General features: G+C 38.8%; 2 pseudogenes; both read right to left on the reverse strand.

Moving 5' to 3' along the window:
• Nucleotides 1–2,834: 2,834 nt before the first annotated feature.
• On the reverse strand, nucleotides 2,835–3,388 carry LOC118848081 (annotated as a pseudogene).
• Nucleotides 3,389–10,707: 7,319 nt separating this feature from the next.
• Nucleotides 10,708–20,821, reverse strand: LOC118846918 (annotated as a pseudogene).
• Nucleotides 20,822–26,109: the final 5,288 nt, after the last annotated feature.

The following is a 26,109-nucleotide window of genomic DNA, read 5'->3' on the forward strand; positions in this document are numbered from 1 at the left end:
CTGGTAACAGGGAAGAGCAAGATGTAGACTCAGAAGAAGACAACAATGTGAAAACAGCTACCCCCAAAAATAAGACTTCAAAGAAAAATGCTAATTGAACCCAAGCCCAAAAAGAATTCCTAGAAGAGTTAAAGAAAGAGATGAAAATGGTAGAGGAAAAATTGGGAAAAGATGTGAATGATGCAAGAAAATTATGAAAAGAGAATTAACAGCTTGGTAAAAGAGATACCCAAAAATCATGAAGAAAAGAAAACCTTAAAAAACAAAATTGGTCTAATGGTAAAAGAGGCACAAAAATCCACTGAAGAAAAAAAGAACTCCTTGAAAAGCTGAATTGGCCAAATGGGAAAAGAGATACAACGTCTCAAAGAAGAAAACAATTCCTTGAAAATTAGGATTGGGCAAATGGAAGCTAATGAGTCCATGAGACATCAAGAAACAAAATAAAGTCAAAAGAATGAAAAAATAGAAGAAAATGTGAAATATCTCTTTGGAAAAACAACTGACCTGGAAAATAAATCAGGGAGAGAAAATTTAAGAATTATTGAACTACCTGAAAGTCATGATCAAAGAAAGAGTCTCGATATCATATTTCAAGAAATTATCAAAGAAAACTTCCCTGATATTTTAGATCCAGAAGGTAAAACAGAAATTGAAAGAACCCACTGATTACCACCTGAAAGAGACTAAAAGAGAAAATGAAAGTTCCCAGGAATATTATAGCTAAATTCCAGAGCTCTGAGATTAAGGAGAAACTACTTCAAGCAGTCAGAAATAAATAATCCAAATATTATGGAGCCACAGTCAGGATCACACAAAGATTTAGCAGCTTCCATGTTACAGGAGCAAAGGGCTTGGAATATGATACTCCAGAAGGCAAAGGAGCTAGGATTACAACCAAGAATAACCTATCCAGCAAAACTGAGTGTGATTCTTAAGGGGGAAAAAATGTATATTTAATGAAATAGAGGAATTTCAAGCATTCCTACTGAAAAGACCAGAGCTAAATAGAAAACTTGACATTCAAACACAAGACTCAGGAGGAGCACAAAAAGTGAAACATGAAAAGGTAATCATAAGAGACTCAATAAAGTTAAACTGCTTACATTCCAATACAGGAAGATGATAGATGTAACTCCTAAGAACTTTATCATTATTAGGGCAGTTAAAAGGAGTTTACATAGACAGAGGGCATGGGTATAAGTTTACTATGATGGGATGATATTAAAAAATGAAAGTGAGAAAGAGGGATTCATGAGGAGAAAGGGGAAGGGAGAGGTAGTATGGAGAAAATTTTCTCACATAAAAGAGATATGCAAGGAAGAGACTTTACAATGGAAGGGAAAATGGAGGGGGGAGTGGCAAGCAATACTTGAACCTTACTCTCATTAGAAGTGGTTCAAAAATGGAAGAATATATGTATGTATGTATGTATGATACACACACATTTAGTTGTGTATAGAAATGTAACTTACCCAATAGGGAAATAGGAGGGGAAAAGGATTAGAGAAGGGGGGGTGGATAACAAAAGGGAGAACAAATTAAGGGGAAAATGGCTAGAAACAAAATAGACTTCTGAGGAGGGACAGGATAAGAAGAAAGGAGAGAGGAAGAAACAGAAGAAAATGTGATGGAATACTGTTATGCTGTGGGAAATGACAAGGGAATAGTTTCAAAAAAACATGGCAAGACTTATATGAAGTAATGCAAAGTGAAGTGAGAACAACTCGGGGATCATTGTTCACAGTAACAGCAATGATGTAATGATGACGACTGTGTAAAATTTGGCTTCTCTGATCAATAATCCAAGACAATTCCAAGGGACTCATGATTTAAAAAAAAAAAAAGCTATCCACCTCCAGAGAGAGAACTGATGAACTTAATGCAAATTGAAATACCATTTTCTCACTATTTTTCTGGCTTTTAAAAAAATATGGCTAATGTGGAAATATGTTTTGCATGATTTCATATGCATAATTGATATCATATTGCCTGCCTTCTGAGTGGATGTGATCAGGGTAGGAAGGAGGTAGAGAGTTTGGAACTCAAAATTTAAGAAGAAAAGAATGTTAAAAAATAAATAATAACTTAAAATGTGTTTTTTTAAAGGCCTCTGAGAGTCTTCCTGAATGAATCAATTTAAATAAATTAATAATAAAAATAAATAAAATAAGAAAGGCATTTACTATTTTTTACTACCTCAAACATTTTTTATAGGAAAAATTATTTTTAAAGGAGTTACTGTGACAAACAGTAATAGCAATGGAAATTTTTTTTAAAATTCTAAATGACATATTTTCAATAAAGGTGATCTTGAACTATAGGACTTGATTTCTCCAAGTGAACCTATAGGAAGTCTGTAAGAGGTTCTTATATCCTCAAAATTAATAAAGCCAATCATTTAAGTTTCAACTGAAGTTAAACTATTTAATACCCAATCCATTATATGATAGAATAAAATATAGTATGGGGGTTATTTATAAATTTTGTAACATTATGCTTCATTAATTTGTTAAAATACCCAAGTTCATGACTGGCAAGAAAAAAATAAAAAGTTATAGCCAGTGTGCAAGCACCAAAAATCCCAAGAAGAAAAATCTCAGATGTTCAATTTCTTTTTTACAGGCATTACTAGTTGAAGAACCAATACTAAGGGAAAGCTGGCACTTAGAGGAATAAAGTTTCCACTGTTATTTTGAAATATGCATTCAGATAAAAGCTAAGATTTTGCATGAAGCAAAAAGAAAACTAGGTAATGTTAAACAAATGCTAATAATCTAGTATAACATAAAAATTTTCTAAAATATGCTTTGAGAAAAAAGTGTAAATTTTATCTACATAATTATATGCTTTGGCTTTTTTCTTTTTTTACCCTCTTTGTTTATCTTTTCTTTATGTTTTCGAATTTCACAAACTAATGTATAGATGGCATCATCAATACCCCATCTTGTTTTTGCTGATGTTTCAAATGAGAGGAATTCCATAACTTCTTGCTAAGTCTTGGACTTAGCAAGACTTTTATATCTACTGTTCTGGAAGGTAAATCACATTTATTTCCTCTGAGGACCATGGATACATCTTCAGAATCTTTAACTCTTTTTATTTGTTTTCTATAATGGCGAGTATATTCAAACAATTTAGTATTATCATGACAAATATACATAAAAAGCCCTCCTCAGTCCTGATGTACTGGTCCCTCATTGCACCATATTCCTCTTGACCTACTCCAGAGACAGGTCTCTTCACTGATTACTACTTGTTTCCTATAGGAATCCTCCATCGTAGCATCATACTCACCTACAAAGTGATTCCGAATTAGCTGTATTGTCAAGGCACTCCTGCCTATGCCACCAGTTCCAACTATCACAAGCTTATGGTCAGTCATTTTCAGCAGGCCTCTTTCTTTTGCATCAGAGAGACTCTGGGTCTCCAGCCTTGTGGCATGTGGTAGCACTGCTCTCTGGCCCACTCTGAAATACCTGGGGCCTAGAAGTGCTGAAGGAGACAGAGCCACCTCTCCGGCTACCTCCTCTGCTGCTGCCATTGACACTTTTTAAAATATCTGTAAGAATTTCTATGTTACTTTTGTTCTCTTTGCTGCATTCACTTCTTTTTCTTTCTTTTTTCCCAGAGGTCTTCTTTTTTGGGATTACTATTGCTACCTACTTCCCCACCACTACTTGCCCCCCACCCGCCCCCAAAAAAAAACACAAAGAAAAAAAACCCTTGTAACAAATAAGCGCAGTTAAACAAATGGAATCCACATAGTAGCCATGTCCAAAAATGCATGTCTCTTTCTGCACACTGAACTCATTTGCTTCTCTTTTGGGAAGTGGGTAACATGCTTTATCATTAGTCTTCTAGGTCCAACAGAAAACTTTATCTGATACTTTGAATCCTTAGAGTTTTTTTCTTCTGGAAATTACTTACTGTTACTTTGTATAACCTTTGTGTTTATTTATTTGTGTACAAATTGTTTATTCCGTGGACCAGAGTCCTCAAGTCTTTCAAAGCTGTTTGTCGTTATATTGTTGCTATCCTTGCAAAAATTATTCTCCTGGTCCTCATTTTACTCTGCATCCATTCAAACTACCCAGGATTCTCTGAAATCATCTTTCATTATTTCATATAGTGCAATATTTGATTACATTCATATACAGAATTTATTCAGCCATCCCTTTAGATTCCAATTCTTTTCTGTCTTCCTTTTTAAAAATCCCCTTTTAATCTCCATTTTGGAATCAGGGAGTTTGTTTTGCTTTTGACTGATCCCTCCCTAGTATTTTCCTCCCTCTTAACCCTCCCTATTCTTATCCTCATTTGTTTCCCTGTTGAGTTTGATGAATTTCCTATTGAACCTTCTTTTATCTGTTTCAGATAAGAGTAAGATTCATCTGATGCTCCTCTCCCCAAACCTTCTTCCATGTTTGCATACCTTTCTTTTTGTGTACCCCAAATACGAGAATAGCAAGTCCTACCCTATTTTTACTCCTTTTTACATGTAGTCTCAACTTCTCTGAGCATGACCAGTTTGCCTAAGAAGCTCAGGTAATGTACAATAGTGTATTCCTTTTATCCTCCTTTCTTTTTCATCCTCTTAAAATCTTCAGAGCAGAACCAATTCAGTACCCCAGCCCCAATGTTCCCTATCCCCAGACTCTCTGGTGGTGGTGTTTTTTTTTTTTTAATTTATCTCCATCAATACTCTTGGAAGACATTAAGTTCTGAAGGACACATGTTTCTGTTCTCTCGGTTTTCATTTGTGATTTCTTGAGATATGGTGTTTAGGCTTCTTTTTTAAACCATGGTTTTCATGAAATCTAATGATTCTTAAGTTATCTTTGAGTTATTTTCTGAGTCAATTATTCTTTAATATATCAGATGTGTTTTTTCCCTATTTTTTCAATCTTTTGATTTCATTCCATGTCTCATAGATTAATTTCTGTTTGCCCTATTCTAGTTTTTAGGGAGTCCATTACTTAGGAAAGTTTTACCGCTGTCTTCTAAATTAGTTATCCTTCTTCCATTTTTTTCTCCAGAGTTTTTTTTTAACTCTTGCTTCATTTCTTCTAGGTATTGTGGAAAATCCATATTTTTTCTCATGGTTTCTCCTTGTAAGTATTACAGAGTTTCTCTTGACTGCAGCCATGAAATTAAAAGATGCTTGCTCCTTGGAAGGAAAGCTATAGCAAATCTGAACAACATACTAAAAAACAGAGACATCATCTTGCTGACAAAGGTCTGTATAGTCAAAACTATGGTTTTTTCAGTAGCAATGTCTGGGGGTGAGAACTGGTTTGTAAGAAAGCTGAGCACTGCAGAATCAAGGCTTTCAAATTGTAGTACTAGAAAAGACTTTTGAGAGTCTCTTGGATAGCAAGGAGATCAGAGTAGTCAATACTTAAAGAAATTAACTCAGATTATTCATTGGAAGGTCAATACTGAAGCTGAATCTTAAATACTTTGGCCACATAATGAGAAGACATGACTCATTGGAAAAGACCCTGATGTTGGGAAATATTGAAGGCAAAAGGAAAAAGGGGACAGCAGAGGATGAGATGGATAGATAGTGTCATGGAAGCAACAAACATGAACCTGGGCAGACTTTGGGAGATAGTAGAGAAGGGCCTGGAATGCTATGGTCTATGGGGTCAGGAAGAGTAAGACATGTTGGAACAAATGAATAACAACAATTTAAGGAACTCTACAATAATATTTTTATACTTGTTGGTGTCTTCTGTAGTTTATTTATCTCTTCAGCTTTGGTTCCTAAAATGGGGCTTTGTGCCAAGACCAAGTCAATCTACACATGTGCTTTTGGGTGGGGTGGTTGGCCCTGCTTAGTCTTGCCCTGGGTTCCTGCACTGATCTCCACTTCCTGGGTTTATGCCCTTCTGAGTCTTTGAGGATCAAAGCAAAGGCCTCCTATGACATCTCAGAACAGAGTTCTAGGGACGTCAGGGCCCCTGAGCAAACTGGGCTATCCCAGTCTGAACACTGCTATTCCCTGAGGCTTCCAAGGTCCTCAACCTGGGGCTTTTTAACCTCTCTGAATCTTCTTCTGGGGGTCTTCAGCTCTTATTATGTCTAGACACAGAGCCCTACAGGTTACATGTATCTCTGGCCTTTTTCTGGTCATGCTGGGAGGTTCCCTTTTATTCATAGTTTCTGGCTCCCTTTTTTTTTTTTCAATTCTGGAGTGGAAGAATTCATTTACTGAAGCTTCTCATTGGATTTCTTGTTCATTTTTTTGGTCTGGTGTGAATTTCAAGTTTTTGTTAGAGCAGGTGTGTGGAGGATCTGGGAAGCCTGCCTCCATTCAGGCAGCTATTTTGCACATGCATAGTTTTCAATAATATAGGAATGATTTCACTGAAATATTGTCTGGGGGTCACAGAATATGCTGAACCATTTGCACCACTGGTTATGGATTTCCTTGAATCTTGACCAGCAAAACAGTCAATTTACAGAGACAAAGTATTCAACAGCTCCACAGACAGCCATACTTTTCTGAATAGATTATGCTAAACCACAAATCTGAGCATATCATTTCCCTACTCAAAAATCTTCAGTATCTCCCTATCTCGCTATTGTCTAAAAGACAAAACCCAAAACATTCAGCCTGGTATTTAAATCCTTGAATAATCTTCCTACCTACCTTTCCAGTTATTTCATATTATGCCCCTTTACCCACTCTTTTCTGGTCAACCTGGTTTTCCTGGCATTTTCTCCTTTATAGGAGATGCCACCTGGCAACTACCTTCATAGCTGATGCAGCTCCTTTCTCCTTAGAATCCACACTACTGAAGATCTAGAAAAGAAAGTCCAACAACCAGTTCAATTTAATAAACATTTATTAAGTATCTGCAAGGTTCCAGGCACTGTGCTAAGCACTAGGGATACAAATAAGATGTGCTTTACATTCTTCCCACTTTTCTTTCTGACTTTGTATTGGTGGTCATTCATGGTTGGCCTGTATTCTCTCCCCATCTCTGCTCAGAATCTCTATTCATTCAAAGCATAGCTCAGATGCTAAATTCAACACAAAGCTTTATCTGATTCTTTGAATCCTTAGTGTTTTTTCCTTCTTGGAAATTACTTTGTATAGCCTTTGTATTTATTTATTTTTGTGCGTACTAATTAAACCCATCCCTGACCCTCCATTGCAAGCTCTGTGGAGGTTTTTTATCTTTATATAAGATAATTTATCTTCATATAATATAATTTATATTATATTATCTTTGTATTTATATCTTTATATTTTATCTGTATATTCCCAACTATCTACCTTATTTAGTTAGCTTTCAAAAGTTAAAGATCCAGGGGAAGCTCAGTCATTGGACCACATTTTTTTAAAAACAGGATTGTCATTTGCCAGCATTAAAGTTAAGTGAATAGGGGCTTCTCTGTTAAAAAAAATCTGGCTGTGGTGTGAGGGAGGAATGGTGTTGTACTGATGAGGAGGGCTATTCACCCCCTCCTTGTGGACCCTGCCTTCACGTGGGCCATGCTGTACCATGCCACTTTTTTTCAGCTCTTTCCTTCTGGTGTGATTTTTTTCCCCCTCTAATCCAATGGTCTCTAAACTTTCTTGAAAGCCACTTTAGCTGAAGCAGTAAGGTATCCTCAGGGATAGATAGGAGGCAGCATGTGTCAGATGTGTCAGCATGTGTCAAACCATTACTACCACTTCCCCTTGGGACCCAATAGAGATAGCCCAGGGCCCAGAGCCCAAGTCCCCGAGTCCTAGAAATTGCATTGTGCTGCCAGAGCATTGGACTTGCTTCCTACCCAGCAACTGTAGCCTTCATTAAGCAGAATAGTTCCTGTAGAAAAAGGGCCAACCATCCCTACCACCACCATCAACCAACTGCCACCAATATGTAAGTAAGCTCAAGATTTCTGGTTGCCCAGACCACTATCCATGCCTTGCCATCCCATCCTGTAAGCTCCCTGTAGCCTTTGTCCAAGGGAACAATCCTCCTGCAGATGCCACCTGGCAACTGCTTCCACAGGTGGTGAAGCTCCTTCCTCCTCAGAATCCACAGCTACTTGAGATCTGGAAAAGAAAACTCCAATCACCAGTTCAATTCAATTCCATAAACATTTATTAAGCACCTACTATGCACTAGGCACTATGCTAAGTGTTGGGGATACAAATAAGATTATTCCATTAAACTGTAAGCTCCTTGAAGGTGGGGACTCTCTTTTGCTATATTTTGTATCCCTAACTTAGCACAGTTCTGGACACATAGTAGGCACTTAATAAATATTTATTGATTAATTGATTGATTGATGAGACAAAGATTGGCACAATATTTGATACTATAGTCATTAGGGAGCTAGTGGAGTTTATTGAGTAGGGGAGCAACATGGTCAGACCTGTGCTTTGTGAAAATCATTTTGTCAGCTGTATGGAGGATGTCTTGGAAAAGGGAGTTACTTGAGCTGTGGAGACCAATTAGAATGTTATTACAAAAAGTCCAAGTGAGAAGTGATGTGAGTCTGAACTAGGGTGATGTCCATAGGAGTGGAGAGAAACCAAATAGCCAAATAGCATGGTTGTGAGAAGTGCAGAGAAAAAACCAGCAAGATATGGAGACTGATTGGAAATGTTGATATGGGGTGAGAGAAAGTAAAAGGTCTAAGATGACACTGGGGTTGCGAGAGCCTGCGGGCTTGGAAGTATGGTGGCTACCTTGTCAGTAATAGGGAAGTTTGGAAGATGAGTGGGTTTGTACAGGAAGATAACATGATGGTATCTGTGATCCATTCTTACCTGCAAATCCCATATCCTTTTGTCTTATCCAAAATGAAAGGGGGATTGGAGGGCATCCCTCACCAGTCACTGCTCCCAAGCATAGAGCCCAGCCTTTGAGAGAAGCACATGAGGTGATCTTAGGGATTGGAGTGTGTCATAAGGCAATAAATACAACACCAACAATAATCGTGAATATGCCTATCTAGTCCTCTATCGCAAAATATGAGAGACTCTCCATAAAGAAGGTAGAAGAAGTATAATATTTATTCAGACACCAGAGAACCATATCCTATAACCAAATGTTCTGCTCCCACAGCCAGTTAGCCTACTTTATCATAACAGCAAGGAACTTAAAACATGATAACACAACATGGAGCCTCACCATCCCAAAACCTCTCTGACCCCCTGCTGGGGTCTCTCCCAAAACAAACTCACAATACAGCTAAGTCAGTCTGTTCAGTTCTAACTATCACAACAGCCATTAGCAGCCATTTGCAACCATAACTGATCTCTCTCTCTCAGCATTTCCTGTGACATAACTTCCTTTTCCTGTCAGGAAGCTCCTCCCACCATATGTGACTTAAACTTCCTGTGATGTAAGAAGGTCACATGGCCTGTTAATGGGTGGGAAAGATCTTCAAATCTAAATTGCTACTACAAGGAGATAGAGGAGGAATTTTTCCAATGGTACCTGAGCAGCTGTTGTGGATTGTGGTTAGTTTGGGTAAAACTGGCCTAGGTTCTAAGGAGCCAACACTTGGCTCAGAAGGGAGGAGGTTAGAAGCTTGTATAGCAGAGGAAGTTGTCAGAGTGGGGAAGTATTGGGTGATACTGGTAGGTATGGTTGTATTACAGACAAGCTATATAGTTAGCTATCATATCAAGGGAGAATGTGACCTGTTTTCCTGATATTTGATTGGGTGATAACATACTTCCTAGAATCAGGATACAACCCCTCCCTTCCCTGTAGTGATTCCATGGCCCCCATTTTTGAGACCACTTTTCTAATAAACTACTCCTTGGGCATGACTTAGTTTTCCCCTCAAGACTGGAGTGGGAAAGAACAATGGGAAGAGAAAATGGCCAGGATGTTCCATTTCATACCAATCACAGCTAGTTACAGCTTTTCCTTCACCCAAATGTTTTACACATTTGTCTCTAGAGAGATCTGGGTCCATACTCTTATTCCTACTCTGGAATGTTATTTTTTTAAAATATGAATCAGTTTTAAGTCCATGTGCCAAGAAATATCCCAGTAGTTATAAAAATCTCTCTCTCCCTCCTTCCAGGTGTTCCCCACTGTATTGTAGAATCATATGTAGCCTATTTTGTAACTACCTGTCAACCTGCTATTTGGTTCATTACCACATTCATTTTCCTTACCCTAAGTTCTTAGGTAAGCTGGGGGATGTTTGGCTTTTTGCTTTGCAAACTCAATGTCTCATTAACTTATCAATAAGCTACTATCAACCCCTACTCCAGTTTATTTTCCAACAAGCAGCTCTTCATGTTTCTACATCCAAACCCTTGAATTCAGTCTTAATAAACATTGAAGTTGCTAGCTATACAATTTAACATTGTAATAATAAAACAAAGACAACGTTTCAGCAATGGGAAAGATCAGAATTGCCTCTAATTATAATTCTAGTTAACTTCCCCCCCAGTTATAAATACACTCTTGGTTGGTGAAAGAGCTGTTAAAGGTGTCTTCCATATACAAATGATCGATATGAATAAACACTGGACAGACTGGACAGAGACAGAGATAAACCTCTTACACTGAACTCCGCCTCAAGCACATCCTGGGCTCTGGGCTCTGTAATGATTGATGGGCAGAATAGCTAGTAGAAGGGCTGACCGACAGTGGATTCCCTCAGAAGTAGGGAGAAAAGCACCCTAGAATGGGCTCTTGTGTCTTGAAGTCCCTTTGGGCATTTTGGTCTTCCTCACACATTATTCAATGCTTGGCATGCAAACTCTGGCCGAACAAAGGCGAAATATGGTGGAATCTAAGTTATAGTACTTGAGATTCATCTTCTCAACTTCTTCCTAAGTCAATTCCTGCTTTGGCTTTCAGAAATTAGTGCTTGGGATCTTGCTGCATAACATAAAGCAAAGCTGATGTCTGGGGAGATGGGAATGATGAAGTAGGCATGTTCCACAACAGGGAGCAGAACGTTGCAGAGCTGATACAACTCCACGATTAAGTTCAGATTTAGCCATTGACATTTATTCATGGGGCACTGGGAGCTGGTGATGATTACATTGTAACTGTTTTAGTTATGTTGTGTGGACTTGAAGCCATTTTGAACATGCAAGGTCAGCTTTGGGTTGGAGTAGCCTACCACTACTACTATGCCCAGAAAATATTTCTTTTTTTAATTTTAAATTAATTTATTTTTAGTTTACAAAATTCAATTTCACAAGCTTTTGAATTCCAAACTTTCTCCCCATTCCTTCCCTTCCCCATTCTCCAAGATGCCATGCAATCTGACACAGGCTCTACATATACCTCCACATTAAACATATTCAGAAAATACTTCTTAGAGATGTGGATCGCATTCTTATCAGTCTCACATTGGACCACTGACTGCATTGACAGATGTTTCACTACGTGCTACAGAATATTCCTGTACCCAGTGATCATCACCTTTCAGGTGAATGAGATGGCTGCAGAGGGCGGGTGGGCAATGATCTCCCAATATAAGAACTTATCCCTCTCTGTGTATTGCATGACTCTATCCAGCACCAGGACATTGCTATAAGTCTTACTATGAAAGACCAGAGTCTCCTGGTAGTGGGAACACTGGTGGGATGAGCTCATCCACTTGCAAGAACATTGCCTGGCCGGGCCATAGGATATAGTCTTTCAGAACCAGCCCTCCTAGATGGGGAGAAAGTGGAGACTGCAGTGCCTGGAGCACTGGCCTCTGCCTGCCTCTGCTATGACCTAACAAATAGCTAATATTTACACAGTACTTTAAATTGTACAAAGCATTTTACATGTATTATCTCACTTTGGAAATGTACATATATTACTTCATTTGATCCTTACAATAGCCCTGGGAGATAGTGAGTTGCTATTATTATCTTCATTTTACAATGAGGAAACCTAGATGTAAATGTTAAGTGACTTGCCTAAGGTTTCACAACTAGTAAGTGGCTGAGGCATTTGAACTCAGGTCATCTTGATTCTAAATCCAATACTTTATCCACTAAGCCACATAGCTGCAATTACTTTAAAGTAATTGCTGACTTCTCTGCAATTCTGGAATAGTCTCATCATTCAGATTTCTTGAAATAGCAGCCAAAACCTTTCAAGAATTCTCTTTATGATATTTCTTTGCAAGATAAAAAGTTAAAATAGTTCTCTCAGGAAAGAAGTTCTTTTCATCCTCTTTCTTTGTGTACCTCACTCAGTCTCTCTCTTTTAAAAAAAATATTCAATTTTATTTTCAGTTTCAAGTTCTCTTCCTTCCCTTCCAAAACCCACTGGGTTTTGCTTTTCTTGCCTTCTCAATAGGTGGGGGAAGGGAAGGGAGAGAATATATATATGTATATATATATATATATATATTATATTTTATATATACATATATGTATGTATTCTCATGAAAAGCAAATTCCATCAGTAGCCATTCCAAGAAGAAAGGAAGGAAGGAAGGAGAGGGAGAGGGAATGAAGGGAGGGGGAGAGAGAGAGAGAGGAGAGAGAGAGAGAGAGAGAGAGAGAGAGAGAGAGAGAGAGAGAGAGAGAGAGAGAGAGGTTTCAATCTTCACTCTGAGTCCATCAATTCTCCAGAGGCGGATAGAATGTTTCATCACCTTGGTCTCTCTTTAGCCATGACTATTCACAATGTCTGTAGAATAGAGAATCAAACTGACGTTCTCTCAAGATTCAATTACCTCTTAAAGCTACAGTAACAGTATCTATAGCCGGCAAGAGAGGCTATTTAAAAGAGGTATCAGACTCAATTACCTTTTATTTTTGCTGCATTTGTGCATGGATACACTTAAGTGAGTAATGGAGAGGTCAACCACATTATCTTAGAAAACTGACTTTAAAACAGGGGTGAAACAGAAAACAAACAATTACTTAAGAAATAGAAATTGGAAAGTAGACATTTGTTTCTGCAGAGAAGGGAGAGTGTAAAAGGGAAAGGCTTGGGAAAGTGAGGAATCTCTAATGGTTCTCAGCAGCTTGAACGGTTCCTGCAACTCAGTCTGCTCCAAGGGCTTCCAGCATATAATCTGGGCGCACCATCCTTATCTTGGTGTCTTTGCAAAAGTTCCTCCTCTGCAGTAAGTGTCTTTGTTTCCCCAGCACTTAGCATAATGCCTGGTAGACCATAGGTGCTTAATTAATGTTTATTGATTGATTGATTTGTCTGCTCCTCAGCTTCTCTCCTGCTCACCTCTTCCCTGATGGGGGGAGGGGGTGGGATGGGCAGTGGATCCACTGGCCTCCTCCTTCCCGGGGAGTCATTCTTGTTCTCTCTTCTACAAGGTTGCCTAATGCAGCAGTGAACATACCATCTGCCATCTGCCTACCTGAACCGGCTCTGTGTCTCATTGCATATCCCACCACTCTATGCTTCCTGGGTCAGGTGCCTGGGATTATATCTTCTACTTATCCTTTGCCTCATGATTTGAGGATGAGCTTGTCAACCACATGTCCATGTATGTTCTGGCCATGTCATTATGAGAGTCAAACTCCCTGAGCATTAAAGAATGAGGAAAGCTGGAAGATTCCCATCTTGACCAGCAAGTTACATATGTTTGGCAACCTGCATGAGTGCTTCATAGAGATTAATCGGTGGGATCAAAGTCCACTTTTAAAGAGAAATCGAAGTCCACTCTTGAAGAGAAATCCAATAGCTGATGCCCCTCCTTCATTCCCTTGCTAACATACCTATGTTAGAAGTGACGTCATTTCTGCTTGACTTCAATTAAAGGGAAACTTTAATAAATAAAACTGTATCCAAGTTCAGTGATTATCTTTTTTCTTCCACTAGTCTCAACCAACTTATACTGGGAAAGCATTTTTTCCTCTTTAGTTAAGGTCCTTTAGTAAAAACATTGAAGCCAGTGTAAGATAAGTGATCATTGTTAAGGTGGATTCCCCCTAGCTCATTAGAAAAGCCTCAAACTGGGACTGGGCTTATTCTCTATGCCAATGCATCACTCCAGGCTATTTTAAAAGTAAGCTGTTGCATAGGAATTCAAACCACTTTAGAGCAAGTGGGGTCTTTGTGAACTGGATAATAGAGCTTCCAGGGGCCTTAGAGATCATCTAGCCCTTCACCTTTCATTTTTGGAGGAAGAAACTAAAACCCCAGAAGGTGAAATAAACTGCCTAGAGTCATGCAGGTAGCAAGTGGTCAAGGGACTGGATTTGAGTCTAGGCCACAGAACCCTTTCATCTTAGATTTGGAAGGATCTTTGCAAGTCATTTAGTCCAAACCCCACTTGAAGCAGACTCAATCCCTACCCCCTACATAACATCACCATCAAATCCTTATCTAGTTTCTAATGATTAGATACCTAGTCTTTCTCAGGACAGTTCATTGCATTTTTGCACAGCTCTCATAGGGAATTTTTCCTCATATCCTCTGACTCCACTTCAGGAGGACTCCCAGGGCAGCCAGGTGGCTGATGATGAGACCATCATTTCCCAACCGGCTACACTCCTGGACTACAGCAGAATCTCATCATCTTACAACATCATATCAACCCTAAAACTCACAGGTTCTCTTAACGCCACCCCACTCCTGCCCCCAGGCCTCTCCCCTCCTCTAATTAAAGCAGGGAATGGACTGCAGAAAGCTCTTCCCAGATCCTCTGTTTAGGGAGGGTACCTCTTCATTTCGCACTCAGCTTTAGTCTTCTGGACTTCACCATCCCCACCCCACTCTTTCTTTCCTCCCTTTTTAGCTTGTGTTTATGTATTGTCTTTGTCCATTAGATTGTGAGCTCCTCGAAGGCAGGGAATATCCTTTGCCTTTCTTTGTTTACCCAGTACTTAGCACACAGTTAGCACTTGCTTAGTTGTTAATGTTGGGACTCCATGGATCATACTGTCCATGGGATTTACTTGGCAAAGATGCTGGAGTAGTTTGCCATTTCCTTCTCCAGTGGATTAAAGCCCAGGGTAACAGAGCTAAATTCAGGCCTTCCTGACTTCAGGCCCAGAGCTCTATACACCTAATAAATGTTTATAGACTAACTCCAAATCCAACATTCCTTTAATTAAAAAAATTATTTACATCAGCTTCGTTTTCCAAAGTATCTCTCCCCTTTCTCCAGCCAGAGAGCTATCCCTTATGACAAAGAATAAATGATAAAGAGAAAATTAAAATAGTTCATTGAAACTAGCCACTACACCAACCATGTCTGACATTATATGCGATGTTTCACAGCTAAAGTCCCCCACCTCTACAAAAAAGGGAGGGAGGTTCATTCTTTGGGGTCAAGCTTGGAAATTATAATTACATGTTGTTAACATGTAATTAACTTTCTATGGGTTTTTTTATTCTTTCTTTTAAAAATATTGTAGTCATTGTGAGTATTGTTTCTTTGCCAGTGCTCTTTCTACCATCCTAAAATGCATCATACTGTGTGTGTGTGTGTGTGTGTGTGTGTGTGTGTGTGTGTGAGAGAGAGAGAGAGAGAGAGAGAGAGAGAGAGAAAGACCTGAGGCCAGATCCCCTAATTTAGTTATCTTACCATTCTTTGTCTCCCCTAAACATTGTCTCTCTTCCTTTAAGGTGCAGCCCAAGCCTCATCTTCTGCATGAAGACCTTTCTTCATACTCTTAGCTTCTAGTGTCCACAATCCCAAGCTACCTTGAATTTAACTACCTTATACTTAATTAGCATTTATTCACTTCATATTTATTCTGTATGTGCATATATATATGCATGTTTTTATTCCCTCTTTATGCATAGAGATTGTTTTATTCTTTGTACTTGTATTTCCAGTGCCTAACAGTGCCTGGAACTTAGTAGGGCTTTAATAAATAGGTGCTTATTGATTGATTGATTACCCCATGCTGTCTTTCAGGCTTCCTCTTGATTGTACTGGACTCAAATAGTAAACAAAAAGAAGCAACAATACCAAGAAACCTGGTTTATTTAGCTTATGGGTGTTTAAGCCTTTGCTTTTTACTTTGTTCTGGATGCAAATAGGCCCAATCAACCTAGGAATTCAAATATGAGATAGAAACCAAAGGATCCTTTTCCCCTTTCATGTACATAATGAATTTCCAAAACAAAACAAAAACCAGGGACCTGGGAACTGTTGCATGACAAAAGGGTCATTAGGTTGTCGTTTTTGTTCTAAACTGCCCTAAGAACTTTAGAGAGAGAGAGAGAGAGAGAGAGAGAGAGAGAGAGAGAGAGAGAGAGAGAGAGAGAGAGAGAGAGAGAGAAAACCACCTTAGGATCTTGAGACCTTTTTGAGAAGTCCAGTTAAAGAGTGAACTTGGGTAGTCACCTTTGTTAAGAAAATTTTCCCCTTATTTCTTGATGAAAGAGGAGAAAAAAGAGATAGTGCTTCCCAAAGCCCTTTTATATTCAAATGAAGAATATCCTTGATAAAAGAGGAAAATTACCAAGTATAATCAGGAATCTCAAAACGTACATATTTGAATCAGTAGTAAATGGAGTAGAAAGTCTTCAATGTAAAATCATAGTGCTTTATGCCTTGTATATATTTATGCTTTATTTCTCCTTCTTAAAAAATCTGCATGTTAAAAAAAGTTAAATAATATTTTGAAAATTCGCATACAAGATACATGGGCTCATTTTTAGGAAAAGGGCCCTTGAAAAATCCAGTCTAAAAATATGTTACTTTTCCATACACTAGTCTAGAGCCATAACTAGAATTTTTTCACCTGGGGGAAAACCCCAGGGAGTAGGGTGAAAAGGGATGAGCCTGGGAGGTAAGCCCTGAGTGACCAAGCTCTGAGAGTAGTGACTGTATCTCAGAGTTGTATTGATGGGGGACCTCAAGACTAGGCTTGGAGATGGAGGATCCCAAAGGGAAGAAATATTCCTTGAATTCTATGGCAGAATTCTGTCCATTTTCCTCATCCCCATGCCAACTAAGACTTCTCAACCCAGTGGACAGTCTTATTTTTTTTAACTCTCAAAGATGGTAACATAAAGTAACACTTGATTATGTTCATTTGATGTCTCTTCCTTGTCCAGCTCAATAATGATACACAAAAGACCATAACCTAGTAAGAGTATCCTAAAATGAAATCATAAGAAATATTATTCAGATTGGCTAAAATAACAAAACAGGAAAATGATAAATGCTGGAGAGGATGTGGGAAAATTGGAACATTGTTGCATTGCTGGTGGAGTTGTGAGATGATCCAGCCATTTTGGAGAGTAATTTGGAACTATGCCCAAAGGGCCACAAGAATGTTCATACCCTTTGACCCAGCAATACCACTTCTAGGGTTGTATCCCAAAGAAATCACACAAGCAGGAAAAGGACCCATATGTACAAGGATATTTATAGCGGCTCTTTTTGTGGTAGCCAAGAATTGGAAATCAAAGGGATGCCCATCAGTTGGGGAATGGCTGAACAAGCTGTGGTATATGAAGGTGATGGAATACTATTGTGCCATAAGAAATGGGGATGATATGGACTTCATAACAACCTGGAAAAACCTACACGAGGTAACACTGAGTGAGCGGAGCAGAGCCAGGAGAACACTGTACACAACCACAGATACATGGATTCCATGAGGACCAACCCTGACAGACTTCGCTCTTCTCAGCAACACAAGGTGCAGGCACAACTCCAAAGGACTCACGATGGAGAATGCTATCCACATCCAGAGAAAGAACTATGAAGTTTGAATGCAGATTGAGGTGCACTTCATACTCGCCTTTTTCTCTTCTCTTTTGTTTTTGTTTTTGGGTTTTTTTTTTTGTTTTGGTTCTGTTTCTTCTTTCTCATGACTCATTCCATTGGTCATAATTCTTCTCCGCAACTTGACTAGTGTATAAATTAATTCAATGCGAAGTTAAAAAAAATAAGAAATATTATTTAAGAATAAATGAAATTTAGTGACAGATGAGAGAATGATATACTATAGGGAATGTTTCTTCCATTAAATGTTAGCTATCAGCCTTAGGAAGGTAAAGTCCTCCTCTAATGTGCTGTTCCCAGCTCTCTCTCTGATGAGACCAGGGTAGGTAAAAATATTGCTAAAACCTGAATTTTTGTAAATACTTTATTGAATGAATGATACTAATGAAACAGCATTTCTTAATTACTCGCCATGTGAGAGCACCATGCAAAGGACAGGAATAGAAATAGAAAAGTAAGATAGTCCCTATTCTCAGGGAGCACCTGTTCTAATAGGGGGAGATAACACAGATTAGAGGTTTCAGCTACAGGGCAGTTTGAAAGGTCTACTGGTCCTTAGCCGGCAGTGGCAAAGCAAATGGTAATGTACCTTCTTCAATGTCATTTTCATTGATAAGACCATATATCATTTTTTTTAAATCATTGAGTCATTTGATGCTGTCGAGAACTTTGGTGATGAGAACTTTTCTTTTCTGGGTCTTTAGTAGCAGTGGCTGCTGAGGATGTGGAAGCTATAGCACCTGCAGAGGAAACTCCCAGGTTGCATTTTGACAAAGGTTAATTCCTTTGATTATGCCCTTGGGGGCTGGGCTAGAAACAGAACTGGTGATCAGGGCCATGGGGAAACTTCTATTCCTCTGATTCTCAAGCATATGACAGTTGGTCAACAGTTGGTATGGAAGGTAGTGAAGATGTTAGGTCTGAGGGGTTGTTCCCCTCAAGGACAAGGCTCTTGGGCTTCGGGTCCTGGGCTGTCTCTATCAGTATCTAAAGGGAAATGGTGATCAAGATCTTGGCAGGGTCTTGAGTGACCCACCTTAATTTTAGCTAGTAGCTATACAGAAAAAAGTTTTCAGGGCCCAGGACAACTAAATTCCAACTTCTTCTAGAAATATAAAGCTTATCAACAAGATATATTTCTTCTTCCTATCAATCTTATCATGCTTGTAGCTGTGTTCCAACTCTTTCTTGATGTCACTCAAATAAGAGACTGGGATGTTCTGCCTCTGTGCTTATTTACTTTCATTATATTATCATTGGGATGCAATGGCATTTGTTCAGTCGTTTCAGTCCTGTCAGACTCTTTGTGACCCTATTTGGGATTTTCTTGGCAAAGAAATTAGATCAGTTTGCCATTTCCTTCTCCAGCTCATTTTCCAGATGAAGAAACTGAGGCAGATAGGGTTAAGTGACTTTCTCAGGGTCATACAACTAGTAAGTGTCTGAGGCTGGATTTGAACTTAGGTCTTCTTGGCTCTAGACCTGATGCTCTATCCACTGTTCTAACTAGCTGCCCTAGATTGGCATAGTCCCATACATATTCAGTTCAAGTTTTAGGGAACATACTCCTCTATCATCTTAGCAGTATTTTTATTGTGTTTGTATGTCAAGTGTCCCCAGGTTGTCCTTGATAGTTTAGCATTCCTGTGGCTTCTGGGAGATAGCCTCTCTCCAGCCAATATCCAAGAAGTCTTGTTTATATCTCAGCTTGAAAGACTCTTTCTCATTCATACTTGGATACCTTAAGATTAAATGCTATTGTAAATTTTAGCAGACTTCTTCCAGTGACAAAGACCATCTAGTCCAAACACTTTGGTGTAAGTAATGAAATTGAGTTCTTGGAAGGTGTAGTGACTTGTCTAAATCACAAAGGTGGTAAGTACAAGAGGTGAGATTTGAACCCAGGTCCTCTGACTCCTGAGCCAGCATTTGTTCCACTGTACCATGATGTCAAGTTTCCCCATCAGTATGGTGGAGAGGAAAAACCAATGGATTTGGTGTTAGGCGCTGCAGGCTCTGTCACTTATCTCTTGTGTGATCTTAACTTCTCTAGGCCTCAATTTCCTCATCCGTAAAATGAGGGGGATGGACTTATGAAGTCCCTTCTGTTCCTAGATCTATGATTGTATTATCCCAGGTCCTCCTATAATTGGTATATGGCATGGCTCTTCAGGTGCTCCCTGCCCTTTGCAAGAGAAATCCTTCACTCTTGTGGGCACTGTGCCACCCCTACAGAGAACAAATATTCCAGAACTTCCTTGTTTTTTCAGGTCACACAATTCTTCCTGTGTCATAGTTCTAACACAGGGTTCTGTGAGGCACTTCTGCTCATAGAGCTTTACTTGTTGCTAATGGACTTTGGCTTCAAAGAAGTTTGCCCAGGGATCAGTAACACCCTGTACCCTATCCTTTCCAAGTAGGTCTCAGTCATTGATTGACACCAGGTTCAGACTGACTGAGTCTAAAGCCCAATGTCCTCTTAGTCAGGCACACCCCCTCCAGTGAACACTTTCCACTAATCTATGAGCTTGACAAAGTAACCCCCTCCCCCATTTCTCCTCTCTTGTCTGTCAGATTCCAGGGAATCAAAGGCAACTGGGTGGGAATATTCAAATTACTCTAGGCTGGAATTAGCCCACCTGGGGGAGGGGAACCCATGTAGTGTCCCATTCCTTTCCAGTGCCTCTTCCCTTTCCCCCAACGACACCACACAACTGAAGAAGAAGAGAACTAGCCCCCAATTAATTTCTAAATCACTTATAATTTGCTTGTTGAAAGAAAACATAGCTACTAATGGGTTAGAAGCCTCTAAATATAGCATATAGCTTCTCTGAGGAAAAGATCTATTCTTATTTTTTCTCTTTAGTTTACTGAATGTATAAGAAACTACTTACTTTTTTTGAACTTTTCTACTCTTTTTAAGACGCACCTCCATCACAGGAGATGGGTGAAGGGGTGGGTTAAATAATTACCCAACAGTGAATTTTGAGACAGTAAAAGCCTCTATAAATAAAATCTATTGTTATGCTTTTAATTGCCTAAGCCAACCAGGCTGGAGTCCTCAAACACCACAAGGGGAGTAAAAAATCCTCCGGGATCTTGTTACGTTTCCAACTGAGGCGGCTAAATCGACTTCAATTGCTGTGTCCCCCTTGTATTCACAGGAGCCCGGCATGTGGTTTGGGGTCCAGGTGTGTACTTTCTCTTGACACCTGATTTGGATCTCCTGGCTTCCCTTGCTTCCTTCAAGTCCCAGAGAAAATCCTACCTTCTTCAGGAAGTTACCAATCCCTCTTAATTATGGTACCTTCCTTCTGCTGATTGTCTCCTGTTCATCTTCTGCATGGTTTGTTTGTACATAGGTATTTGTGTGTTGTCTTTCTCATTAGATTATGAGCTCTCTGAGGACAGGGAAAGTCTTTTCCCTTTCTTCAGCACTTTTGTCTATCTTTAGGGCTTAGCAAAGTACCCGGCCCAAAGTGGGTGCTTAATTAATGCTAATTGACTGACTATATATTCAATACACTATACTGTGGCATCAAAATAATACAAAGTAACAGTTTGTAAATCCTCTTGTCAGTACCAAGGCTCCCCCAAAGATCTGCACTTTCCCTTATGTATTTTGCAGATAGGAAAATAGAAGCACCAAAAGATTAAACAACTTACCCACTCATGATCAGTAATTGACAAAGATAGAACTAGAACCGAGAGCTGTCATTAGGGTAAGGCAGGCGGGAAACACACACATGTATGTGTGTATGGATGTATATACACACATATGATACATATTTATATTTGTCTCCATATATTCAAACTTATATACATACATCCATACACACACAAATATTTGCTGAGAATACAAACTGCATGACAATTTTGAAAGTAAAGAAAATACTGTGTTCTAAGTCAGAGGTGAGGAAGACTGGGCAATGGATTAGAGTTGGTACTAGCTTTAATTCTGTCCCCACACTTACTTTGTATTGATTTTACACACACACACACACACACACACACACACATAGCTATATATACATATATGTACACATATATACATACATACATATATATACACACACATATATATATATACATATATACATATGTGGATACACATATATAATCTCTTCCCATCCAATGTAAGCTTTTTAAGGTCAGGATTTGTTTAATTTTTGCCTTTATATTCCCAATACCTAGCACAAGAGGGACAGGTAGTTGACTCAGTAAATAGAACACCAGCCCTGGAGTCAGGAAGACCAGAGTTCAAATCTGATCTCAGACACTTATCAGCTGTGTGACCCTGGGCAAGTCACTTAATCCTGTTTGCCTCAATTTCTCACCTGTAAAATGAGTTGGAGAAGGAAATGGCAAACCACTTCCATATCTTTGCCAAGAAACCACAAATGAGGTCACATAGAGTCAGACTCAACTGAAATGACTCTATAACAACACCTAGCACAATACCTAGCATATAGTAGATGCTCAATAAATACTTGTTAGTCGGTCTGACTTAGGCTACATACCAAGAAGCAATCATTTAATCATGATAAAAAGCTGACATTTATATAATGCTTCGATATTCTTAAAGTATTTTATATATGTACATTATCTCATTTGAACCTCATGATCACTCCATGAGGTAGGTGCTATAAGTATTATCATCCTCATTTTGCAGATGCCCAGGGTTTGTGCCTATGGTTGCAAGAACACAACATAATTCTAAGGCATTAATAATAGTACTCTGAAAGGCCACAAAATGGACATGTTGCTTCATGTGGATAATAATTTCCTTTACAACATGAGGATGCTCTTTAGTTAATAGGACTGAAAGTAAGAGTTTTGCCTGCCATTGTAGATGAAGTACTGGCCTGAGAGTCAGAACATCTGGGTTCTAGTCTCAGTTTTGCTACTCCCTAGATGTGTGATCTTAGGCAAGTCATTTAACCTTTTGGAATTTAGTTTCCTTCTTTTTAAGATAAAAGGATTAAACTACATAATCTCTAAGGTCCCTTCTGTCTAAGATTCTATGATTTATGTCTGTATTAAAGAAGGAAAATATTTCTTTGTTACCAATTCTGACAAAGATGGATTACCCATTTTTTGTACTTGTAGAATTATTTTTTCCCCTAGAATGAGCAATTTTAGTGCAAAGGTAAATGTTGCCCATGTAAGATGTATACGTGTATCCACACGGGTTGTCTAAATGTGGCTTGCAGGTAGGACAGCCGGTGAAGAGGCATAGAGTCGGGATTGTTGCTGTTCAGTTGTGTTCACCTCTTTGTGACCCCCTGGACCATGCTGTCCATGGGTTTTTCTTTGCAAAGGTACTTCAAAGGCTTGCCATTTCTTTCTCCAGTGGATTAAGGGAAACAGAGGTTAAGTGACTTTCCCAGTTACTAAGTGTATGAGGCTGAATTTGAACTGAGGCCCAGAGCTCTATCCAATGAGCCACACAGCTGCCTCCTGGAATCAGGATTAGAGAGAGAATTGTAAAAAGATTGCTTTGCTGCACTGAGGGCTCAAATGAGGTTGTGTAATGTAAATCTGTATAGGTCTCAGTTCATAGGGTGATTATTTTCCTTCTCCTCTATTTAATAACATGGTATTTACAACAAGCAGCATGTGAATTCAAGTGAAGGAAGCAGATTCTGGGAGTAATCCACGATTAGAGCTTGGGAAAGCATTACTGATGTTAATATACGGGGACGAGAGACTTGTGATAGTATAAAGGGACAAGAGACTAAAGTGTTGAGAATAGTTTAATTAATTAATTTAATTAAAACCAGCTGATCTGGTTTAATAAGGGATTAAGATAAGGAAGGGAGGGGAATGTAGCCAGGGCAGAGGTCACGGCCTGAGAAAGAAGTGCTAGGGGGAGGGGAAAGTAGGAGGGAAGGGAGAAGTGGTATGTGCTCCATAATAGAAGCACAATCAAGGTAGTTGGTGGATATTGCACCTGCAACACCATTCTTCAAGTCTTTAAGACATGAAGGATCATTTTCAAATGACAAGGAGAGATATGTGTAATTATTTCTATCGTGAGTTTTTGCTAAGATCACTAGAGCACTGAGAAAAAAACAGATACAAGGAATGGGTGGTTCTTACCTGGTGCCATTCTGGCTTTCACTTAATTGAGGTTTTTAAAAAAATTCTGTTAATAAATACAGTCGATGAGTTTACTATTATTTCTCATAAACACCTGTGATTGAACCTGCCTTTTCGTTGCCTGGTTTCCCTTCATTCATGGCAGGAGGAGATGGGACAGCTCTGGGAGCCACACAGGAGAGAATGATTTTTCCTAAATTGCAGGGCTGAACTCTCAACTCTTAGCCGTTGTTAGAGTTTTGCTTTCTAACTGAGGGCATAGGCATGAGCCATTTCATAACTACATTCCCCAAAGCAAAATTACTGTGGGTTTGGGCCATTTTTCACAAATCTGTCTCTTAGTCATGAAAGAGCCCAATAGTAACTAAAGGTTACATACACAAAGAAATATTATGCTTAATGGTAATATTCAAACTGAGAATACATCAATTTTAAATATGCATGCACTAAATAATCTGGTAGTTAAATTTAAAACACAAGGGCTTATTGTTTTACAAGAGCAAATAAATAGAAAACTTACAGTAGGAAATCTCAGCATTCTACCATTGGAACATGAAAATTTTTTTAAAGGATAATTGAGAAGGGATTTACAAACTTAAATGGGCTTTTACACAGTATATATATTTCATAGATATATTTTTCATATATTATTATATTTCATATATATTTCATAGATATACGGAAAAATTTAATGGGGAAAGCAAAGATTGTATTTTTTTCAAGTACACAAGAATAAAACATATGTTAAAGCATAAAGAAGTTAAGATTTAGAAAGGTAAAAAATGTGAGAGCTAGATTACTAGATGATAATATAATAAAATTAAACATAAATAATTGTAATGTGATAAAAAAAAGTGCAGATCCAAATGGAAACTAAAAAAAAGACATTAAACGACGCCTGAATGAAAGATAAAATTATGAAAATGTTCAGACTTCTACACAGATAAGGAATACATGGATCTTACATATTTAATTCAATTCAATAAGTGTCTACTATGTGCCATGCAGTGTGATGAATGTTATTGATACAAGTAAGAAAGCTACAGTTCCTGTCCTCAAGAGACCTACAATCTAATGGAGGAAGACAACACACAAAAGGAAGCTGAAAAGGGAGCACAAGGGATACCCAGTGGTGGGGGAGGATGCTACTCCATGGAGTAGAAGCCAAGTTTAGCTGCTGATGGAGAATGGAGTTACCAGGAAGTTTGTGAGCCAACCATAGAGGAAGACTTTGGGAGGAGTTTAGTCCTTCACTCTCTAACTCTCCAATCAAAGGGAAGAGGCAACAATCTAGGGAAAATAGGAAAATAATAAATGATCAAGATCCCAGCAGAGATGAATAAAATAGAAAATAAAATAATGATTAAAATTTAATAAATCCAAGAGACCATTTAAAAAAGAACAGTAAAATAAATGAAGAAATAAGGCAAATTTTAAAAAAGGAAAGAGAAAACTGAAATTATCATAATTTTAACTAGAAAAGAGAGATCATGAGTGCACAAGAAATTAAGAAAATCATCAGAAGTTACAATGTACAGCATTGTGATAATGAATGTAAAACTTTAAAGAAATGGATAACAATCTACAGAAATCTAAAATGCTTAAACTCACAAAACAGGAAGTGGCTAACCTAATCTATTCTTAGGAGAAATCAAAAAGCCATGAAACAGGTGTAGGTGCAAAAAGGTGTTAGAACAAGATGGAATCACATGAGTTTCCTTCCACACATTAAAAGAATGAGTAATTCTTATATCTCATAGACTTTTTCTAGATAAAGGTAAAACCAGAATATGACCAAGGGGTAACTAGATGGCCCAGTAGATACAGTGCTAGGCCTGAAGTCAGGAAGACCTGAGTTCAACTGTGGCCTCAATTATTTACTAGCTGTGTGACCCTGGACAAGTGACTTAACCCTATTCCCCTAGAAGGCAGATAAGTGGCTCAGTGGATAGAGTGCTAGGCCTGGAGTCAGGAAGACCTGAGTTCAAATTTGGCCTCAAACACTGTTTGTCCTTCATTTTTGAAGAGGATCAACGATATCCCCAGGTCATGTCTTGACTTGTGCATGAATTGGAGGCAAGAGGCAGAGTTGCACAAAGTCATCAGACTCACTCTTTCTTCCAGAATCATCAAAATCCAATGGCAAGACAAAAGTCAGGAAGACTGGGATGGCCCAGCATGCAGTGGGATCTTGGCATCTTCAATGCCAGACCAAGCTCTGAGCAGTCCACAGTCTATTCAGCCACCTTCAAGACCATTGGAACAAATTGTTCTCATCCACCCATTCCACAGGGGGGTGGAGGTGGGGAGAAGTTTCCACATGCTTGGAGTAGACATGCCCCTAATTCACCAATGGGTCCG

Source organism: Trichosurus vulpecula, chromosome 4 (genome assembly GCF_011100635.1).
Source record: "Trichosurus vulpecula isolate mTriVul1 chromosome 4, mTriVul1.pri, whole genome shotgun sequence".
NCBI classification, from domain to species: domain Eukaryota; kingdom Metazoa; phylum Chordata; class Mammalia; order Diprotodontia; family Phalangeridae; genus Trichosurus; species Trichosurus vulpecula.